The sequence below is a fragment of the Aythya marila genome, assembly GCF_965140915.1.
Source record: "Aythya marila genome assembly, chromosome: 4".
NCBI lineage: Eukaryota > Metazoa > Chordata > Aves > Anseriformes > Anatidae > Aythya > Aythya marila.
Window position 1 is genome coordinate 53,703,294 of NC_139045.1, and position 21,812 is coordinate 53,725,105.

At 42.3% G+C, this 21,812-nt stretch overlaps 1 protein-coding gene across 4 annotated transcripts in view; it reads right to left on the reverse strand.

The window, feature by feature from the left end:
- Window positions 1-21,435, reverse strand: part of PGCKA1 (PDCD10 and GCKIII kinases associated 1) — a 41,909-nt gene extending 20,474 nt beyond the window's left edge. The window contains exons 1-3 of one of the 4 annotated variants that reach the window (XR_014317343.1): window positions 21,175-21,435; window positions 3,104-3,153; window positions 490-580 (exon numbers count right to left, since the gene is read on the reverse strand). The gene's annotated coding sequence lies outside the window, so the exon portion shown is untranslated. The remainder of the gene's footprint in view (window positions 1-489; window positions 581-3,103; window positions 3,154-21,174) is intronic. The other 3 variants (XM_082758573.1, XM_082758571.1, XM_082758572.1) reach the window with 3 other exon arrangements.
- Window positions 21,436-21,812: the final 377 nt, after the last annotated feature.

Sequence of the window (21,812 nt, forward strand, 5' to 3'; positions counted from 1 at the left end):
CAAATGCTAGATGCTTAATGGAATAAAATGTGCAAGGCAGGATTTCAAGTGAATCAGTAGTTCATTTTCCATGTCAGCCAGGATCAGACATAAACCAGTCTATGTTTATACCGAAACATGAGTTAAAAATATCCTCTTTTCATTGTATTTGGAGCTTTCTCCTCTTTTACGTAGTGATAGCTTGGAAAATGGTTCTTGTTCCTGCAAATTACACTCAGACATCTTAACTAACTACTCTTTTTCACCATCATCTTTGCTTAGCAACATCCCTTTTGAGATATTCTTGGAAACTTAATACTTGTCTGATGTGTATAACAGTGTTCATAAATCAAGGAATGTCGCCACATCCTGCTCTCTTACATTGTTTAATACTTTTCATATTATTGTTTCTGGGAGAGAAGCAAAAAGCCTCACACACCCACTCACTCCAATACGTTGCAGGACACAACTACAAATGACCCAGGCCCCAGCTGTTGGAGCACGGCTTACCATGGTGGTGCAGATTGTTCCAGCGCATGAATCGCATCTGCGTGTTTGTCATGCACCCAAGCAGCAAGGAGCTTTCACATTCCCAAATAACCTGGAATTTAAACAAAATAATTAGGCTCTCTGTACTTATGTTGTAGAAGCTATTTGCATTTTCCATTTTGTTTGGTTGCTGAAAACAAGCTATTTCAAAGTCATGTAGTCAAATTCAAGTGCGATACCCTAGGCCTGTTTTGGCATAGCCCCTGGGTATGCTTCTGATCCTGAGCAGGCTTTTTGCTGGACAAAATTAACATTTGGGGTGCTGTGAGCAGTTTTTCCAGATCTACCTTCTAGTTCTGCAGTCAAATCTTCTGCTAAGCTTGCTTTTAAAATTTTATTGTTCTTATTGTTTAATAAAGTTGCATTTTTAAATGCTGGACAGCTGTTTCTCCGATCTACATACTTTCCCACTCCATTAGGAGCTCCCAGCGTGAGGTCTTCAAGCACCATGCACAGGTCCTGTGCTGTAAAATGTTGTGTGAAGCCAGGCAGTACTTTTCTTAAAAAAAGAGACACCCTCAACCTATGGATCAAAGAGAAACAATGTCTGTGTTACTCAGAACAGCAAGACAGGCTTTGACTTATTCTTTCCAGAAGCCATAACCTGCTCCTCCAAGCTGATCTGGAGCTCAGCTGACTGTAGACATTTCTTTTGTTGGTCACAAGTAATAGAACTCAGTGCTGTCCCCAGCAGTTTCTGAAAAAATGTTCAGCTGTCATCCGTGGTTTTAATTTATGCCCTGAGACTTGCATCCCCCTCACAGTTTCCTTCCCTACTCTGTTAGTCTTGGTCCTGCCCCCTGTGTGCCTTTGTCGTATTGTTCAAATATTTTCTCTGCTGCAAACTCCAATAGCTTTTTAGGGGGATCTTTTTGATCATTTCTACTCGTCATCTCAATTCAAAGTTCAGTGGAACGAACCTCTGATTTACATGCATTCTTTGTGTTTCTGCCCATGTGTTTCTCTATAATTATTTACATATGGTTGTATTAATGTGCTCTTTCCTGAAGACAAGCTGAGATGGGTTTCGTATAAGGGATGAAATATAGACCCGCTGCTTGTTCATGGTAAAACTGTGGCTGCCCTTGCTAGGAGCGGAATCAAAGCCTTTAAGAGTCTGTTGCAAGATAATGAGAGGGGGAAATGTTGTGAAATCAAAGCTGAATTTGAAAACCCGAGATTGTTCCTGTGAATGCTTGGAGTCTAGAAACAGCCTTTCAACCGGGGGACTGCACACTTCTCCCCTAGGGAGAGGGAGCTAGGGAGTAGGGACGAGGAACACTAAAAATGTAGAAAACTGAATGTCTTGGCTTACAAGGAAACTGAAGAAGGAGAGAAATGAGTAGTCGGTTTTCTTACAAAAAAACACTTAAGAAGTCAAATTGGGTTGAGGTTAGCTATTTTTGCAATCTTTCTTGCATTCAAAAATGTTTTCAAGGCTTTTAATGTATTTGTCAGTATGCTAGTTCCTGAATGCTGTCATTGTGTTCCTTATAAATATGAAATGTGTCACTGAAAACATGAAATATGTAAACAGGAGAGATGCCACGTATCAGTTAACATGTAAATGAGCACGTTTTAATAATTATCCAAGATCTGAAGGATCTGCTTGATTTGTGGAGAACCTGAGCAGTAACAGAAAAGCTGTTTCCCAAGTAGCGAAAACAAGCTGATGAGAGGAGATATCTTGATCCACAACTGAAGATAGGCTGAAAATAGAAAAAGTCTTCCAGAAGAGCCCTGTGGTCTTGCCATTTTCTGGGTGCGTGGGTTGAGCTTCCAGTTGCCAGCAGGACGGGTTGAGTTTTGCTCATTTGGTCATAAACTGCTAGTGTGTTGAATGGTAAGAAGTGGTACGTTCAAATAAGCGTGGGGATTTCTGGAGAATTATCACCTTTCCATTAGCTAAGACAGCTTAGGACGGTGCTGTCTGTTTAATTGATCTTGTAGTCCATTATCACGAGTCTATTGGTGTCCAGGTCTTAGTATACAGGTCTTAGCTGTAGCTATCTTTTAGTGAGGCCGCTTTAGATCTCTGGTGCAAAGAGAGATTTTGATGTTCCATTTGTTCTACTGCTTTTGCAGATCATGCTGGCTACTGTGTTCTATCTCTTCCCGGCAAGTGATGATCACGAGTTGTTTCATATGGTGGTATCTGTCATACAAAGTTTTCTGCTTCTTGGACCATGAATCACAACAAAATAAATTTCTGTTTCATGAAGTGTCATACAGAATCATAAACTACTTCATTGGAAAGAACCTCTGGAGTTCATCTGACCCAAGCTTTACTCAGTAGAGGTCAACCTAGGTCTACAGCTTTCTGCAGAACATGCAACACCTACGTTTAGCTCATTAATGCAGGGAAAGCTTTGATCTTTATTGGCAGTGTCCACGACAGCAGCAAACACTGGGCAGGTGGTGTGGCATCAATAAACTCCGTCTATGTTTGTGTAGTTCTTTGTTAGCAAAGAGCTCGCAGAAGTCTGGGGTGAAAGTTCAGCATCTGAGGTTTTCCACTCCTATAAAAATTCCCTGTTCTTAGATTGGGTGTTAAATTTATGTTCCAGTTCCTTACCTCCAGATTTCAGCCCAAAATGCTAGCAATCTGTCTCCTCTTTAAAGAACCTGAAAGAATAAAAGAACATACTGAGGTCTTGCTGGATATCGGTATTGGCGTGTATTTTATGTGCTGTGGCAATACACAGACATTCATCTTCCCTCTAGAAAAAGGTTCTGTTCTATTCTATTTCTGGCAACTTATCTGGGTCTGTTTTTAATGAGAATTTTTGTCATTGTTGCAATAGATTACGCTTTTCCTCAGATACCATTTGTTTCTCATTCTAAAGTTACTATCAAGATGAGCAAAATAATGAGTAGGTAAGCGATGTCTTGTGAGTGGGACTTTTGGGAGCTTCATCCTGCTGGTTGCATGGGCACAGAGATATTCGGGTACCCAGCTCCTCGGGTACTATTGAGGCAGCTTGAAGAAGCCGTGTCAGCGGGACAGAGTGTGTGGGGCTGTGTGGAGCATCTTCATTTTCTTTCTAGAAGATGAGGACGTGCACAGCCTTTCATATGATCAGAATCTGACAAATCAACCTACCCAGATGCTTAAAAATTAATTCGGGGCAGAAAGAGCAAAGCCAGCTCCTGGTTCCTGCAGCTGTCAGTGCCCATAAATCAGCTGTGTTTTTCCTTTTGAAACAAGGCAAGGGCATGAATTTAATTAATGGGTTTGACTTGCTCTGGAAACACACAGTAGTCACCCCCTCCACACCTTTCACAGATGCTGTAAACATACAAATGTTATTGTGTATTTACTCATGAATGCCTCCCAGCATCATTGTGCTAGACACAGTTGAATGCCTCGGGCAGGTGGCAAGCCAATAACTGCAGCAAATCCTTGTTCTTTGGGCACCCAGATCGGAGCCACAAAGGAGCAGCAGGTTGGACATGGCACTGCTGTGGTTCCACCCGAGCTCTGCTCAACAAAGGCATCGGTAATGGCTGCTGCTGAACACTGTGGGGACAACAAAAGCTGGGCTTTGGCTGCTTTGCATGATTGGGAATTAAATTATTTTTGAAAATCACGTAGATATATCCTACCACTTTGTTAAGTAAACAGACCCAAAAGCTTACTCTAAGTCGTCCATGAAGTGGATCATCAGGAATCTCTCTGACTGTACTGTTTGCTTTTTCTTGTATTTTTAATTCTTGTTACGTGTAAAGAGACACAGAAACTGTCAAACTTGATCAGACTCAAGTTCAGTCCTGTAGTGAGCATCAGATACCTCAGAAGAAGTTGCGAAAATGCCTGTCAGGGAGCTGCTATGGTGCAACTTTTACATCCATCAAATGTGGCTTACGTCTCTTGAGCTTGAAGACTTTCATCGTTCTAAAAGATCAATCTTTTTAAAGCTTACATTTGACTTGGTCATACTCCCTGTTGTAGCATTAGTCTGTGGTTTTCCCTAGAAACCTTATTATATTCTTTTCCCTCAGAGATAAATGTATAGATACGAATTGCCCAGGCTATCTATGCCAGAAGAATAATTTTGTTTGCTTGATTTTGAATTAGGCCTTTTTTTTGATCTGTTTGGGTGTTTCCTGGTATTTATATTATATAACCCTACATTATATAAAGGGATTTCATATTATCCCTTTAGTCTACAATGCAGTATATGTTTTCATTGCCTCTCTCAAGGCACCTAGAGAACTTTGAAAAATATACACTACAAAACACAGCTTTTTTTGGAAGAAACAGTTTTTCAGAGCATTATTTGACCTATACAGGTTGGTGGTTTTGGCTAGCGTGGATGTTTCTGAGAGGCTGAGTTAATCTCCTAGCAAAGACATTTGAAAAACAATGGTGCTTTATTCAAACACTGAAAAATAAGCCTGAAAATAGAGGAAAATGGTTGAATGTTGCCTTTTATTCCCTGGGTTGTCTACAGGTGTGAGAATACCCTGGAAGCTCTAGTGCCATTCTGCTCTGATGACTTGAACCCTGAGATGTCGTGCTAACAGCATCAGTCCTAGCTGTTTGGTCTTTGTCTTCCTTAAATCTAGGGTTTGGGGGCAGGACCTGACTGGGGATTTGAGGAGAATCAGGCCTGTAAGTTTCAGAACAAGATTACCAGACTTGCGATGAGTGCATTTATGAATATTTATGTGGAACTTAGGATTCAGAGCGAGTGTTGAGTGCAATCTGCTGCACATTTTAATCAGGAAAAAAAACCTCAGACCTCTCTTCCTTTCCCTGACATACCTTGAAAAGATTCACAACTCTCAGTTTTTAAACACTCTTGCCAAAACAAGAACATCCATAACAAGTTTCAGTCACAAAATGTGACTTCATCACTAAGGTTAAGTGTTTAAACGCACTTAGGACTGTACTGGCCAGCCCCTGACATTGGTGATTCTGTGAAATGTTCACGAAGAAAGCCAAACACCAGGTCTTTGTGTTTGTTATAAGAGAGCATTTTTTCATCTAACTGTAGAATAAATATTTTAGTTTTCTGTCTATATATAGCAGCTTTAACCAAAAGACTTCAGCCATTTCTGAAGTTAGCATTACAGTTATACCTGGCAGCACTTCAAGGTGGAAAAGCTTCATCAACCCAATTTTATCAGCACAACTGCCTGGAAAGGCTGCGTTGCATGCTCTGGGATCCTTCACAAGGATGGCTGAAAAAGGAAATAGTTTTTCCTGCTGTTGGTCTCCTCTCATTATTGATAAGGCCTATTTTCAGAGTAAGGAAAGATGGAAGTGTCTGTGTTTCTTCTACTCTTTTCTAACAAAGTTTGCAGCACACGTTAAGGTGCACCCAAATTTATGGCAGCTTAACCTTCATGCTGCATGCTCTGCCATGGATCTGCAGTCCCTCTGCGTGGATCTGCTGCAGATCTTCTCCTTGCTTGCTTGCGTCCTCTACATTCTTGCAACAGATTATGGATCTTACTGGCTGGGGAGAAGGGGAGGTAGGTACACTGCCTGCTTTGCCTTTTTCCACTGCCTTCATTAATATTGTCTGGTACTGCCGGGTGCAAACGTGTCTGTGTGATTAGCCAGCCTTGCCAGCTTTGATCTGGGTTGCAGCTATCTTGCTCAGGACCTGGCTTTTTGCAAGAAGTACTCCCAGACACCCAGTCATCCCCCAGCCTCTGACTATTTTCAGGCGGTGGTGACAAAGCAGAATCTAATTTAGCTACAAAAATTCCGAAGGTTTCCGAAGAGCGAATGTACTGTCATAAGCTCTTCGGCAGGCAAAGAGCCATGGGGAGCCTCCTGTGGAAATGGGATTTCCCTCCGTTCACATTTCTGAGGATGTGGAAATGGATGGCACTAAATCCTGGGTTATAATTTAGACAGTGAGAAGATTGCAGACTGATTCCATAAGTAGAAAAATCCCTTAAGTAAACACATAATGTCTATAATCCTGTCAGTCAGAAGATTAGAGATGCAGTCAGATACTAACTTACATAAATGGCTTAGCAGCGAAGATTGTGCTAATAGAGGTAAGAAACACACTGTGCTGAAGGCCAGGGAAATGGGGGAACTCTCAGGAATGGTGTCTCCTGTGTGAGCAGACGTTGTAACAAAATGTTCTGAGCTAAACACGACTCTCCTAGTGCAATATTTGAGATAACTGGCGTTATGTAGATGGGTGGCTGGAAGCAGCCCGCTGTGCTCAGCTTTCATTCATATATTTGGGTAACATATGCAGCCTTTAAGGCCCCAGCTTCAGAGTGGAACTTGTTCCTACAGTTCCCAGTGGTGTGAATATCGCACTGACGTAGCTGAGGAGCGAAGCGACGTGGGGTAGCGGCACTTCAGCTGCCATTTTAAGGATTCAGTGCTATCAAACACAGCCTTGGGAGCAGGCTTTCCTGATCACTTTTGCTATGTGTGTACATATGTTCCTTGTTGCTGTGGTGAGTGCTTGGAAAGCCCTACGTTGCCAAAGTTAGTTTTTATCTTTTTTTTTTTTCCCCTCCAGGTAGAAAGAGCAGCTGTCCCCAACGGCCAGAAAGCGGTATCACCAAAGCAGTCGACAGCTCTTCCCTCGTCTCCTCCTGAGCTACATGCTGCATACAACAGACCAGGACCAACCTGCAGTAGGTAGCTCTTCTGGTTGAGAAATCTAGGTGTTTATGATAAATCTTAATGTACACATAATGGTCTAAAAGGTGCACAAAAACTTGCCAAAGGTAACTTTGGGTCCATTTTCAAGTTCTAGCTTCAATAATAGCAATATTTGCAGCCTGAAGCCAAGTGAAGGCCCAGGAGAATGTATCAGTAGATAATCCTCTGAGCAAAGCAGGAAAGAACCAAGATGAAGATTTTGAAAAAAAAACCAAAACATTTCCCTAATGTGGTCTCTAAAGCCCATTCAAAGTGGGTAGCAAAGGTGTCTTTCAGACAAACTACTGCAATTCAATTAGACTGACCTAATTTTTACTCTTGCTCTCTCTGCTGCTGATTTCCACACCGATACCATTTAGCTTTAAGACCACATTGTGGCCTGGGTGAGATTTGGGTTACAGCACCACTGACTGCAGGAGTTTAAATACAGGAGCTGTTGTCAGAATGGGTATTTTGTGTACATGCTTCTCTGAGCTAAGAAAACTGAAGGAAAACCATTTTGGTTTGGGCAGGTGAAACTCCTTTTAAAGGAAAGTAAATGCTGTTGTAGTCCAGAGTAAATGCTACTGGCTTTGATTTATGCAATTTGTTTACTTTTTCTAATTAAAAGTGGAGGCTATAGGCCGATTCTGCTATATTTTACATCATTATCTCTGTGCTGACTGCTCATGATGACACACAAAATGGCACACAAGTCTCACTAAACACCTATCCACTTAGTTGTGTGCATCACATCCCACAGTTAGCAGAATTACTTATGCATTTAAAGCAGTTTTATCTAGAAATAGAAATTCTTACTGGGCATTTCTTCAGCAGCATCTGTTTTCTTTATTTAACTTAATTAAAAGCTGCTTTAAAATGCATTGACGACATCAACATTTGGATAAGATTATGGAGTGATGTTTCTGGGTTCCAAGCCTTTGAAATATAAAAAAGTTCTTTTCAGAGCATGAAATTACTTTTTCTTGCCACCTATTCCTTAATTTAAAATTAATCCTATGAGAATGATAGTCCAAGCATCTATTTAAGACTGAAGCCTTGTTTGCCCACAGAAATGGCACTGTTGTGAAGCAAGAGAAAACTAATCAACGTAAGCCAATTTTAAATCAGCGCATCATTCTTATGTAGAAAATTGCTTCAGTTTAACTCTGCCAGTGCAACGCCCTGCTTTCATTAGAGCAGCGTGTGTAGTATGCAGTACTCTTTCCGTGAGCAGCTCCGAGCAGCGGGTTTGCAGCTGAAGCAGTGCCACTGCAGCACCTCACCCAGGCTGGATGCTCGCTTCTACTCTGCTGGGACACCCATGGTGCCCAGGTGCCAGGCTAGGTTTGCGAGGTGTTGGCATTTCCTTGCAATCTTCACACGCAGGATTGAGACAAAAGTGTTAGCTTTAAGTGATGAGAGGAATCCTCTTTTTTTGCAGTCTTTGATTATATTGTCAATAAAGAAGGCTTCAAGTTTAGGCATTTATTTTTCTGTTGTAGGCTTAACTTGACTGAACTAGCATGATTCGTATGTATTCCTGGGATTGTAAGGAGACAATGTGAAGGTTAGCCAGCGGTCCTTTTGATTTTACACTGACTAATGCTATGTAACACATCTTAGATCAGCTTGACTTAAGTTTTGGGGTTGCTGAGGATGGTTAATGTCTAGCAGAGGCTTGCATTTTCTGTGAGGTACGGCCATTACTGAAGGTACTCTCATCAGGTAAGACTGATACCAGTCCTTCAGTCATGAGATCTGTTTCTCGCAACGGATTGCTCTCTGGATTTTACAACACTCACATTTTTAAATGTTAAAAACAGTTAAAATTAAAATCCTGGGCCTCGGTAACACATCCCAAAGCCAATACTGACAGCCTTTCTTTTACAAATCACCTTTAATATAGGGTCTAAGTAATTTGCATAAACTAACATGAATATTATTCCCAATAACTTCTTTCCCCTCAACTGCTCAAGTTTCTGCAGGCCCTACTGGTAGGAATGTCTGTATGGCCTAGGGATGCTGTAGGGGCATGCAGAGGGCTGTGTGGTCCCTTACTTTTTCTGTTCTTTGTCAGTCTGCAGGCTGATTGCCAAAGACCTGAGCTTCTGTTCTGGTTTGGATCAGTGTCCTGGTAAGAAGAGATGGTGAAGTGACAGGAAAGGGCTTGAGTTTCTGATGGAGACACAGATAGCCAGCCAGATTCTATCAAATCCTGCCTTGTTCATGTCAGAAAGGCACTAGAACTCATTTCAGCTAAGATAGACTGGCAAATCTGCATAAAAATGTAGTTGTTGCTTTCTTAACCCTCCTGCTATCTGATAGAGTTTCAGTCTACGCAGCTCATTGTGGTGAGGTGTGGAAGGTGTCTGAAGAAATAAGATATTTGTGTCCTTTACAGGCTTTTCCACACTACGTTATCTAGGTTATTACCTCTTGAAAACCTTTAAATATATTAAGCTTATATTTTTTATTTCCTCTGTAGCAAAGCTTTCTTTCAGTAAAAGTCATGTATGAGTGACTTGTGTAACTTCCCATCACAGCTAAATTGCTGTGATGTTGAACTGCTGCCAAGAAACAGCCCTACTCCCACCAATTTCTTTGAGCTGTTCTGTATGTGTGAAAAACAAAAAAAATATATATTTAAAATTCATGATGGACAGAAGTGCCCTCTGGGAAAAACAACGGAACAAAACAAAAAAACACAGGACAATCTGCTGTGGCTAAAGCTTCTTCTGAGCTCACAAGGTGAGAAGAGCCTGTGGACCAGAGGCCTCAAAACCACTGAAACCATTGCACCATCCTAAGAAGTGGGAGAGGGTGCCCAAATGCTGTCCCCTTGGACATTGGCTCTGGACACAGCCTCTGATAGCCACCAGCAACTGTGGAGAGGTTTTCCCTGAGAGGTGAGAGGACACAGAGGCAGCACTCCACTGATTTCCTCCTTCCTTCCTCAAACAAGAACTCTCCCTTTTCAGGTGGCAAATAATACTGAGAAAACAATAAGGGAGTTTGTGAAACAAGTCCACTGTTTAATGTGCAATGCCTACGCTCTTGTGACGTTGAGTGAAAATGCCAGCCCTGCTACAGAGAGGGGGGGAGTGGAAACCTGTCGTAGCTATTGCCTCCAGAAAGGGGTAGATTGTGTGTAATGTTGTACCAAAGAAGCAAAGCTTGGTTAGTGTGTACTACTTTGAAAGATCCCTGATATTATATATCTATATATGCATAATATATATTTTTTGCCTTTTCATATAGTAGAAAGTTTTACAGACATGAAAGGAGTGTGGAAGCTTGGAAATTCATGCTTAGCAAAAAGATGTCTCCATGGGCAAAGTCTAAGGAGAAGGAAACAGGTGGCAAACATTAATATTAGGGTAATTAGCTGTGTGGGTCAGGTGGAGCAGTGCTTGGGGAGGACAGCTTTGTGGCTAAGAGGCCTGCCTGACACCTGGCAGCCTACTCGTGGCCCTGCTGTGGGCACCCTGGCCCCAGGTTCTGGTCCCCAGCTCAGGCAGCAACCAGCTGCCACCCTACTGTGCTGTTTGGGTTATCTTAGTGCCTGTTGTGTACTAGGTCTTGCCCCACAAAATTGGTGTTGCTGCTAGAAGTCCTGTGACAGTGGCTTGCAGGTGGCAGATAGCCTGTTGTCTGAGCAAGGCAGCTTGATGGTCCGAGGCAACTTGAGGTTCATGAGCCTGGGTTTTCCTTGGCCTCGAAGAGCCCCTGCTGCTGGAGGAGCTTTGGCCCCCCTCAGGAACACAGCAGGCATCAGACCCCACTGCTGCCAAGGCAGCGGCCCCCACACCTTGTGGGGTAACCTCCTGAGGTCACCCATCCCCTGGGATTTCAGATGCCTGTAGTATCTTCTTCCTAAATAAAAAGGGATTAAAACTCAGAGTTTTTGCTTCTCAGGGGTGGTGTATCCTTTACTAATACACAGAATGGGATCAGGCTGTTCAGCCTTGCTGTCCCAGCAGCAGCAGATGCCAGAAGTCTGGATCCAGTCTGGTGCCTGAAACTTTCTATTTAATCTGGCAATATTGAAATAGAGTATGTTATACTGGTGATGTCATGACACAACACGGCCTTCATCACCTCCGGGGCCTTAGGTGCTGCTGTACCACAACCAAGGAAATACTGTAAAAAAATGAAGGCAAATCTCTTGTTCTTGATGAGCTGATCTATGAATCACCTGCAGCCCTGTTAAAAGGGGAAATCCTGTATGGCAGCTGCGTGACAAGCTCCTGGAGGAGAGGGGCAAGGCTCTGAGGTGGGAGCTGGGTGATTGCGCCCTGCCACTGGGGAATGCCTCCCTTGTCCAGGCATCTCGCCTGAATGCTTCAAAAAAGGGCATTCATGGAAAGCTTTGTGGCAATCAATTGTGATCTGTGCTTCCACAGAAAGGTCTTTGGACCTCCTGGAAAGCAAAAGAAAGGCCTGGAGAAAGAAGAAAGGTGAAGGCCAGGCTCTGCTTCAGGCATACCTTTGTTAGCAGGCCTTTCATAAGTGCTTATTGAGTCAAGTGTTAAGTCTTGATTGTGTCACTTACTGTTGGAGTAGAAACACTGCTTTTCCTACTGGGGGGAAAGTGTACTGACTCGGTGAAGAGATTTTCTCAAATCAGGCTTTTCCAGGTTTTATGGTGCTCTAGCCTTTATTTTCTACATGGGTATGTTATTTTTTTTTCCAGAGGAGGAAAGTAGCAAAAGATCTCTGTGTGGGAAGGTGGCATGAGAGGAGGGTGAAGATAGCTCTGCAAACAGGCTTCTTTCAAATGCCACCCTAGAGAGACACTGCAGGTTTTTGGAGACTGGGCTCCATGTGGTAGGTGGGAAGGGATTTCTGTGCTATTGATTAATTCCAAATTGTGTGGGATTTTCTTGGCATAAATGAATGAGGGCTTTGCCAGTTTAAGCTTAGTTTTCCTTCTGTCAAAAGAGCTACGAGAGCTGTGTGATGAGGAAGTTTTGAGGACAGAGGGCTCCTGAGTCTGCAGGGCCTGATGGAGTTAATCTTTCCATTTGCCTGGGAAAGGGAGCCCAGCTTTTTCTGGGCGGTAGTATATTTACTCATGCAGTTTCTGTTGCAAAATTTCCAGCAGCCTTATTCAAGAAACCCTGTATATATCCTGGAGCACAAAGGGCTTTTTTTATATCTTCAGATATTATGCTCCTTACCGGGGATGCCATGGAAATGAGGAAAACCAAAACAACCAGCATAAAGTACAAATCCCGCACCTTAACAATAGAGCCTCGCACAGACTGAGAAACAGAAGGCCAAACCTAGAAAACAGGTGGCTCTTGATGGTCTCAGACCTTGGATTTGAGATTTTGTGCCAGTGTATAGGTGAGCTATTCAGCTGCACTAACACCGTGCTGTACAGTGAGCTCTGTGGACAGAAGAATATTGCAGGCTGCAGGAATGTGAGATAAAGTAAAACTGAACAGGCCAGAATCAATCTGTTTCACTGAACAAAGAAATCTCAGTCTATGATTAACTTTATTTCAAGTCAAGAGTAGAGCAGATCCAGGCTCTTTCATGGCACGATAGCGAACAATACAAGCCCTGTAGCAGGGAGAGCATACCACGACTGGATTATCTGCGCTAAACATACTTTAGAGAAGTTCCGTCAGGTTTACTTTGTCCTGACAAGTGCTCATTTAATGCAGTCATTACAGCAGTGCAAACCACAGATTTGCAATAAGCCATGCTTGGGGGGCTCATCTCAGATGCTGGCCCCATGAAACAGTTTTTGTTAGCAAATTTATCTTTTTCCATCAAGCAGCAACAATATGTAAAATAGAAAAGAATTTTCTAAGATTAGAAGAATCAATGATTTATGGACTCCAACACTGTGATACAAAGACAATTTAACGTGTTTGGCAGCTTAACAGGTTTGGGAGAAAAACATGAAACTTGCATTCCTTGCAAGGCAGGCAGAAATTATAGGGTAAAGAGTTTATGTTGCTTTCATTGTTTCAAAGGAAAATTAAGTTAGATACAGGAAAAAAAAAAAAAAAAAGGCATTTGGTATGCCTGGCAGATTGGAAAATCTTTTGGGAAGATTACAGTTACAACTGGATCTTCAAAGTGGAACATAAACAGAAATAAAGGATACTGAAGCCCGTTTATAAACAGCTTGAGTTTGCAAGAGTTACATCTTTGGTTTGTTACTGCCAGTCTAAAGTGAATCTTACACAGAGGACTAGGTATGGTCCACAAAATGTGTGCTGTAAATTTATTACTCAGCCAAGTATATTTTTTCTTGGCCAAACTGAAAGAGAGCACCATGAATTAACATGGTGCTATTGCCCAAAGACAGCGTAGAGGGTCTGAGAATCAGAAGTCACGGGGCTAAGACATGTACGGAAGGATGGAGTGGAAAAATAAATGTGAAGACTGGAGAACAATGTACTTGGTACAGGTGAGGGTTTGAAAGATTGGTTTTAAGATGGGCAAAGACAACAACTTGTTGTCCTGTATCAAAGCACTGGTAATATCGATCACTTTGATGATTTCTTGTCCTTGCTGGTGTTTAATTGAATCAAAAGATGAAGTGCAGCTAAGTAATACAGCTTGCACGGGGACACCTGGAGAAGACCCTTTTCTCTGAAGAATTTGATATGTTGTGGGTGCAGAGATGACATACTCAGTGGGCAAAGAGGTAGCATTGATAGTTATGTCAGATATTGGTGGTCCACAGTTCAGATGACTGCCGGTACTAGCATGTAGGAGTAGCAGACATTTAGTGATATTTCAGTGAGTGGTAAGGCTCTGCTGTGTCTGGCTTAAGCAGTTTTTTCTGAGATTATTTTGCAGCCTTAACTGCTTATACCTGTTCAGCTCTGGATATGCTTGAGGATCAAATATGTAGAATAATAATAGGAATAATTTGGAAACAGTCTAAGCCACATAAATCAATTTCTTTGTCAGGACAATACCTGTATCAGACAGTTTTCAGTTCTAACATAGCCTTGAATATACATAGCCTCATGCACCCATTGCCTTTTTTATTTTTTATTTTTTATTTATTTATTTTTTTTTTAATTTTGTCCTTTTCCCCCTGTTCCATTCCTCAGGATGCTCCCGCTACATGGTCCTGCTTCTATCTAATAAGTGTGGGAAACATGGGAAATGATATTTTTTACCTCATTGTTCATGAACATTTCACATGAAGAATGGTGGGCAGAAAGCAGAAAAGCAGAGGATTGTTTGGGCCATGGTTACAAAGCACTGTGAAAATGGGTAACAAACCTTTTAAAACAGAAAGATACAGAATACACTAAAACTACTTAAAGCCACACTCAAAAATCTTCAAGAAAAGACTCTGATACAATACCTTAATAAAGACCCTTTCATGTGATGTGACTTTTTCTCTTACATGAGTTCTTTGCGACTCAAAGGGTTTTTCTTTTCTTTTAAATACAGCACTTAGATTAATGTGTAAAGCATAGAGATAATTTAATCTAGAGCTGTTTAGAGCGCCTGTGAACTTTTCCATTTGGTTATTTTAAGCCAATTTCCTTAGCAGACATTGAGTGATGATGGGTGGCTAAGGGAATGGTTTGGCACAATGATTTTGTGAACAAGAGTGAAGTGTTTTTATGTTGTGATTACAATAATTATTTCTCAGCAGAAGGCAGGTCCAAGGCATTAACCACTGCATTAAAAAGGCCCCCAAATGGCAAAGACATGGTAACAGTGAGGTAGCAGTGAAATACAGATGCATTTCTGCAGTATTATTGCTTATCTTGGTTGCATTTGCAACCTTTTTCAGTTTCACTGTAGAACAATACTTGAAAGTTATAGGAAGGTATTCATTCCTCTGAAAGACTTGGGAAAGACTTGGGGTTGTCTGGAATCAGACCAGCTGAGTAATCCTTTTTTTTTTTTTTTTGGTCTTTTTTTTTCCCCCTTTATTCCTGTGCAAAAGAATGGTTTGTATCCACCAAAATTATCAATGGAAATTGCACAATTAAGTCTGATTTGTAGGACTCTGCCTTTGCAGCTTACGCCACGGCTATAAACGCTGCGTCTCAGGTAGCTCCATCGTAAGGCAAACCTCTGCTGCCTGTGGGTAAGAACCTCATTTACTGGCCTGTCTGACATGCTTCCTTGTGACAGGAGAGTTGCAGACAGTGGGCTGGGACTTTAAAGGGTTTCTCTCTAGAGGCAGATTTGCCTCTTAGAGCATTCAGGAGACTTGGATACAAATTCTGCCTCCTGTACAGAGCTTGGGGCTGATTTAGCTCCTTGCTTCTCAAACCTGGTCTTCCCCCATACAGAACGTGGATATCAGTGTGGGTTCTGAGCTAGATGGATTCACTGTCTCCCTCCAGGAGGCAATCCAGCCACATTGTTTTCAGCGGTGCCACAGTAAAGCTTTTTTTTGTGGAAGGATGGCAGAGAAATGAAACAAAACTATTGCTGTAGTCTGATGAATGTGTGATGCTGGTATTGGCCATGAAGGCATGCAGCTTTCCTTCCCCTATCTCAAGCTCTTTGTCTTTGCTCTGTCTTCTTAAGAGGTCTTTGGGCTTTTTGATCATCTGTGCATCAGCAAGTCTGTCTGTTTGTACTCTACATAAACATAGAATGGATGGAAACATTTTTATGGAAGGTAATGAATTGGATAATTGCAGTGAGCATTAGTTTTTAATGTATATTGGTAAATATGGAGTAGCCTTGTAGCAATCTGAGCCTATTCATCCAATGCAATGGAAAATATTCTCAAGTGATTTCAATTTAAAAAGAGATGTTAAGGATGGAAATGGGACATTGTACATGGTTGTAACATCTCAGGCCCCTGGAGGCCTTCAGTTTAGGGCTGATGACTGTAGCTTCTGTTTCATTTACATTGCAAATGAAATCTTACGGTATTTTTCTTCTTTATGCACGTTTGCCTGTGAAACAGTGCCTGGCAGTTGAGTCTGTATCTTTGCTGCACAGACACAGCCCGCTCACTGCTAATGTTCAGCGGAGACACGCACGCATTCAGGCAACAGCAACGCAGGGCTGCTATCAAGCCATGCAACATCTGCTGAATTCACATGGGGAAAGGGAACATGAAAACAAATACACAAAGGGCACAGCCACTGAGATGGTAAATATTGTTTTTTCCACACCACGCCCAAACCAAAAATAGAGATGGAAAGGACCTTAACAAAGCTTTATTCATGTAAGTGGAAGACGACAGAACTGCCTTTTTTTTTTCTTTTTTTTTTTTTCTTTTTTTCCCCACTGAGCTCTACACAGTGAGCAAGACCATCAGCTTACTACAACAACCTGACACCATCCAAGCCTTATGCCTGTTTTACTCTGAGTAGGTCAGAAGAGTACTTTTACTATGAGTAGATCAGAGGAATAGCTCCTTGGAAATAAGCCACGTTAAAATCACCCAAATCAGATTGCTATCAGGCTTGTGTGCTGTAAAAAGAGTAAGAGCTGCTAACACTTACTTAGCAGCTCAGGCAGGGGAAGAAACCACAGGTGACTTGGTCCTGGAACGGGATGTGCCTTAGTGTGGGCAGGGGCACGGAGGGAGAGATGGAGAAACTGGGGGGCTGTTGTTGAGCTGTGTCAGGGCACAGGCCCTGCTTTCTGCATCCCCGGCTGTTGCACAGAGCTCGGCTGCTTAGTAAGGTAGATAATGCTGGACACTCCCAAACCTAACGCTGATAAAACAGAGCTGCCAAGTGGCTGCAGGATGAAGGGGGAAGGGAATGCCATAAATACAGCTCAGGCAGTAAATGCAACCATTGCAACAAATACAGGGAGAGGATGAACTTTCAGAGGAGGGGACCCACAGCCTGGTAAGTCCCCAGGCTCCATGCAGCTCATTTGGGACACTTCTGCCTTAAATCAGCCTCTGGAGCCTCCACATCAGAGTGCATGGGCATTAATCGCCTGTGGGCATTAATGCCAACCTGCCTGGGCAAAGTGCCTTCGCACCCAGGCGCAGTGGGCTGTGTATTTTCCTCCTGGCCTGTGTGTGAGGATTTGACACTGTTCCCACTGGAGTCGGTTTGATGAGGTCCCAGGGTGGACTCCAGGCTGAAAGTTTTTTCAGTCATTCTGTGGGTGTGTTTCCTATTTCACTAGGGGTACTCTCCTCCTGTGACTCTGCTCTTGCAGAAAAAAAGCAGATTGCCTGCTACAGCAAGGCACTGGAGCTTGTTTACATAAAATCAGAAGATTAACTGCTCTTTAATAGCAAGACACATCTTTCTTTAATAGTTGGGGAATGATTCAAAGTGGAGCCAGGCCCATTTGGTAACGCCAAAAAAAGTAAGCTGCAGGGAGAAGGCTTATTCCTTTCTCCCAAATGGAAAAGTAACTTATGTGAATTAATAATAGAATATTTGACCACAAATACTTTTCTAACCAGAAAGCATCTGTGGCTTTGCAGCAAACATCTGTGGTTAAAGTGAAGAATTGGAAGTTAAATAAACTTGTATAGAAACTGCAGACAAAAATGTCACACACAAAAGAAAACGTAGGTCTTTTTTCCCCCCCTGCTTCCTGCTGTAACTGATTAAATGTTTAGTTTCCAAACAATGTATTCAGCTCTTAATAAAATTTTAAAGTTCCTCCATATGTCCAAGTGAAAGTGACTCAGAGGGGAGCTCAAGGAAAATTGCTGTGTTGTTCCCTCTTTCCAATAATCCCTTTTGACCTTGCTACCATAACTCATGTATTTTGTCCATTTTGATATCAAACTTTTAATAGGTAAAACTACATCATGTTTCATACCTATTCTCCATGGCAATACATCCTGTTTGCTGGCACTCTTCTTCTATAGCTCAGCAAAACCCTACATTTTCCATGCATCATTGCTTGCACGTGAAGCGAGCACACTCTGGTGCTAGCTTAGGTGTGAGGAGGCCAGGAGCTGGGACCTGGCCTCCCTGTGATGCATCTCAGCACTGCACACCCACTGAAATCCAGATGTTTCACTGTTTCATTTCAAATGGACCCCCCATGGGATTGCTAGAACAACCAACCTCTGCTAAAAAAAAAGCCACCAGCATATTTTCTCTCATGAAAGGAAGGAGGCCCGGAGATCACGCACATTTTCTTGCTGTTAACTTTTTTTGGTGGAAGTCTCAGTCACACTCTGCTGTAAGGTGACTGTGTGTAATCCTCAGCTGAACAGGTTTTGGAGGAGGAATTGTAAGTTTGAAGCAAATATTTATTAACTGACTAAATCTCATCACCTTTCAATGTGTTGCGTGTGTCAAGTCCCATCCCCACCAAGTCATCCGTGAAACAGTGGCAGCGCAAGACATAGACAATGCCAAGGCCGTGTCTGACTGGATACTGTGCAGACACAGAATAAGGCCACCCCTTCCCAAAAAACATGAAGGGAGGCTTTCCTATGGTGGTACGATAGGATGGCGCCAGGAGAGGCCCTGGCCTCCTGTGTGGGCCCTGCCTGCTCCAAGCCCCCCTGCTCTTTGTTTCTCCACAGTGGGAAGGAAAGGATTGCACCCCAACCTGTATGAGGCACCTTGGCTTTCATTTAGTTAAAGCCTTAGAGCAAATACTTGCTGTAAGTATTTCCTTAAGATCTGATAAAAACAACTATGTGGTTAGAGAAGGGCCTCAGCACTCAGAAATTTTTACCTTGCTCGCTGACCACTTTCTAGCAGGTTTTCTGAGGATGCTACAGTTCCCTTCGCTTGCAAGTTTTGCTCTGTCTTCCCACCTGCCTAGAGCTGTGATAAAATCAGGTTGAAGATTTCCAACATGAACCTTAAATCTGGTACAAGTTTCCTGAGATTTGCAAGCGTTTGTGAAGAGGTGGGTTGGCTCTTGAGCAGTGGTTTGCTTAGCTTTGGTTTGAGGGGAAAGAAAACTATTCCAGAGTTCTGGAAGTGTTTTTGTTTTTCTGTTTGCTTGATTTCTCCCCGGGATCAAAGAGAAAAATTCTGTTGGGTTTCCGGTGATCTCAGTTTCCAATCATCTCTTTCTTTCCTTGTGCATGAGAAGGAAGTTTTTGATTTGTGTGCCCTCACCGTGAAACAACACTACATTTGACTATGCTGATGTGACAAACCGAGATAATAGGTTGGATTATTTCACCAGAAATTAAATCAGTGCAGATTCCTGTAACGACTGTAAAATTTTTGCTATAAAGAACATCTGAACTGCTAGAGTGCTAGCAGCACACTCCTCACTTGTGTTCCTCCCCTCTGGAAATGCGCAACTTCTCACCTCACTCAGAGTGTGTTTGCCCACAGAGTAACTTTAGCATTCCTTGTATCTCCCATCCTACAAAGACATGTTGTGCAATCAACCTTCAGCAGCTTTAACTCCGTAGCTACTAAGCTTTCCGTGACCCGCCCGATTTGCACAAACATTTGCTAAAAGAGACTAGTCGGGGCTGGCTGTTCCTCCCTTGGCAGGTGCAGCCTTCCTCGTCGGTGAAAGCCTGTGTCACAGGGCAGCTGTTTGGGTGGGAGCTCATGTCTTGCCCTTACTCCCTTTATATTTAAGTTTTGCTTAGCAAATATGAGTTACTGGATAGATTTTTAAAAACTAATTTAAGCTCAGAGGTCAGTTACAGTAAATGTAGTATAGTTATGGTAAAACGTGGTGGCTTCTTGCTGCATTCACTATGGTGAACTCCTCTGCTGGGGGGTGAGCAGGTCCATTGGCTTGGTAAAAGATTTTCGATGTCTTGGGCTGGACAAACCAGGACAAAGTGGGGTCTTGGCCCTTCTTGATGTTAGACCTACTGTAGTTCAAGATGGGCACTCTGGAAGTGCCTGGCTATTTATTTCTTTAAGCACTAGTGATAAACTTGTTGGGGCTCAGCCTTTCTTAAATGTATTGGAAGTACTGGTAATGATAAAGCAGAGAAAATTGACAGCTTATCAGAAGCAAAGTGCTGTAGGTATTGTTACTCTCCACTTCTTTTTGGTATCCACTAGCATTACGTGGGAAGAGGAAAAAGAGATGGGTTTTATAGAATAAACTGAGGAAAAAGTACATTGCTTGCAATCACCACCCAACCATTGTAGGAGTAAAACAATAAACACTGCTTGCTCCTTTCATGCAGTGGGAATCCCTAGGGGGTGGAAACCTTCTGATGCACTCGAGATCTTTAAGTAAATATAGATTTTGTAGCTCTACAGAATGTAGTCTACAAGTAAAATCCTATAAAGGGATGAAAATGACGAGTTTGTAGAAACCCGCCTGAAAACAATTACAGTTTAGAGAAAAGCTGTGATGAGAAAAAGATCTTTGTGATACAAATTAATGCTGTACCCTGGAAAAATCCTTCAGCAAAAGTTACAAAAAATAAACTCCTGCAATTTTGCTAGCAGCTTTCAGTGAAACTTTATCACTTACTGTAAAAATGGCTATGCTTTAATACAATTTAAATTTTCAATTATTTGGGTTTTAACTGACTTGCTTCATACTCCCCCGTTTTGTAAATTTTTCTCCTTTTGTGGAGCACTGAAAAACCCTCCCCATCTGCCTTTCATTTGCTTTTGCAATATTATTATTTTTTTTTCTTTAAAATGCACCAAATTATAGGAGGAGAACTCAAAAATCATGAAAGTCCAGCGAGGAAGCCACATCCATTAAAATACGCTTTCATTGACGGGGCTGAAACAATGTGCAATTCATGGCATAAGTAAAGTCAGAAGAGCTCCAAATCCCTTTGATTCAGACATCAGACGCATTAACACCCCCTTCACCTCACATACTCTAATGCAGCTGTTTCAATAACTGAGAAATCTTAAAGAAATATGACTTTTTCTGCAGTCACATCCTGTTTAAGAACGTTGTTTTGTTTGGATTTCTGCTGAGCCAACTGTGTTTCCGAGCATAAAAACATTGGTGATTCTACAACAGGTGAAACGAGTGGGATCAGGTAATTTCCAGATAAAAGTATTAGATTATTCTGAAAGCTGAGAAAGAAGGAGAGTACAAGATATGCCCTGGAAACATTTTCTCTCGAAAGAACAGTGCTGTAAGTTTAAAGGAACGAGAACTTTTCCTACCTGTAGCTTCTGTGCTGATCAGGAAGTGTAGCTTTTTTCTGATTGCAATCTTCCATGGCTTAGCGTGGCTTCTGCATTTGAATGTTAAATATGTAAGAATGCCTTGTTTAGCTTGGGAGTTCGCATGACCTCTTAATGAGACACTGTAGTTAGTGTCATTGGGTATTAGGGCGTCATGTGACTGCAGATGAAAATAAAATCCTTTAAAGTTTGCATTTAATACTTCCTAGAATCTGTAACCCTTTACCTGCAAGCTGGATAAAAACCTGACAGACCTCGCTGCTTTGTGGCCAGGGTTAGAAGGAGGACAGGAGAGAGAACACGTACCAAGCAGTTCCCTTCCTCTGGGACACCCGCTTACGACCACAACAAAGTCCAAGGCTGACAGTACATTAATGCTGTCATTTGCATATTCTTCAAATTAAATCTCCCCATGTCACAAGCGGTGCTGAAGGGCTCTGGCAGAAAGTTCCTCTGTTACACCAGAGTTTTGCTTAGCAGTGAAATTTAATCCCCGCTGTGCTGGGCGATGCTCCGTAGAGGAACCTGGCTGTAAGGAAGGTGTTTGCGGGCACCCCATCATATTTACTGATGAAACTTGCTGACTTCCCTGGACTCCTTTTGGTTTGGGTGTGGTG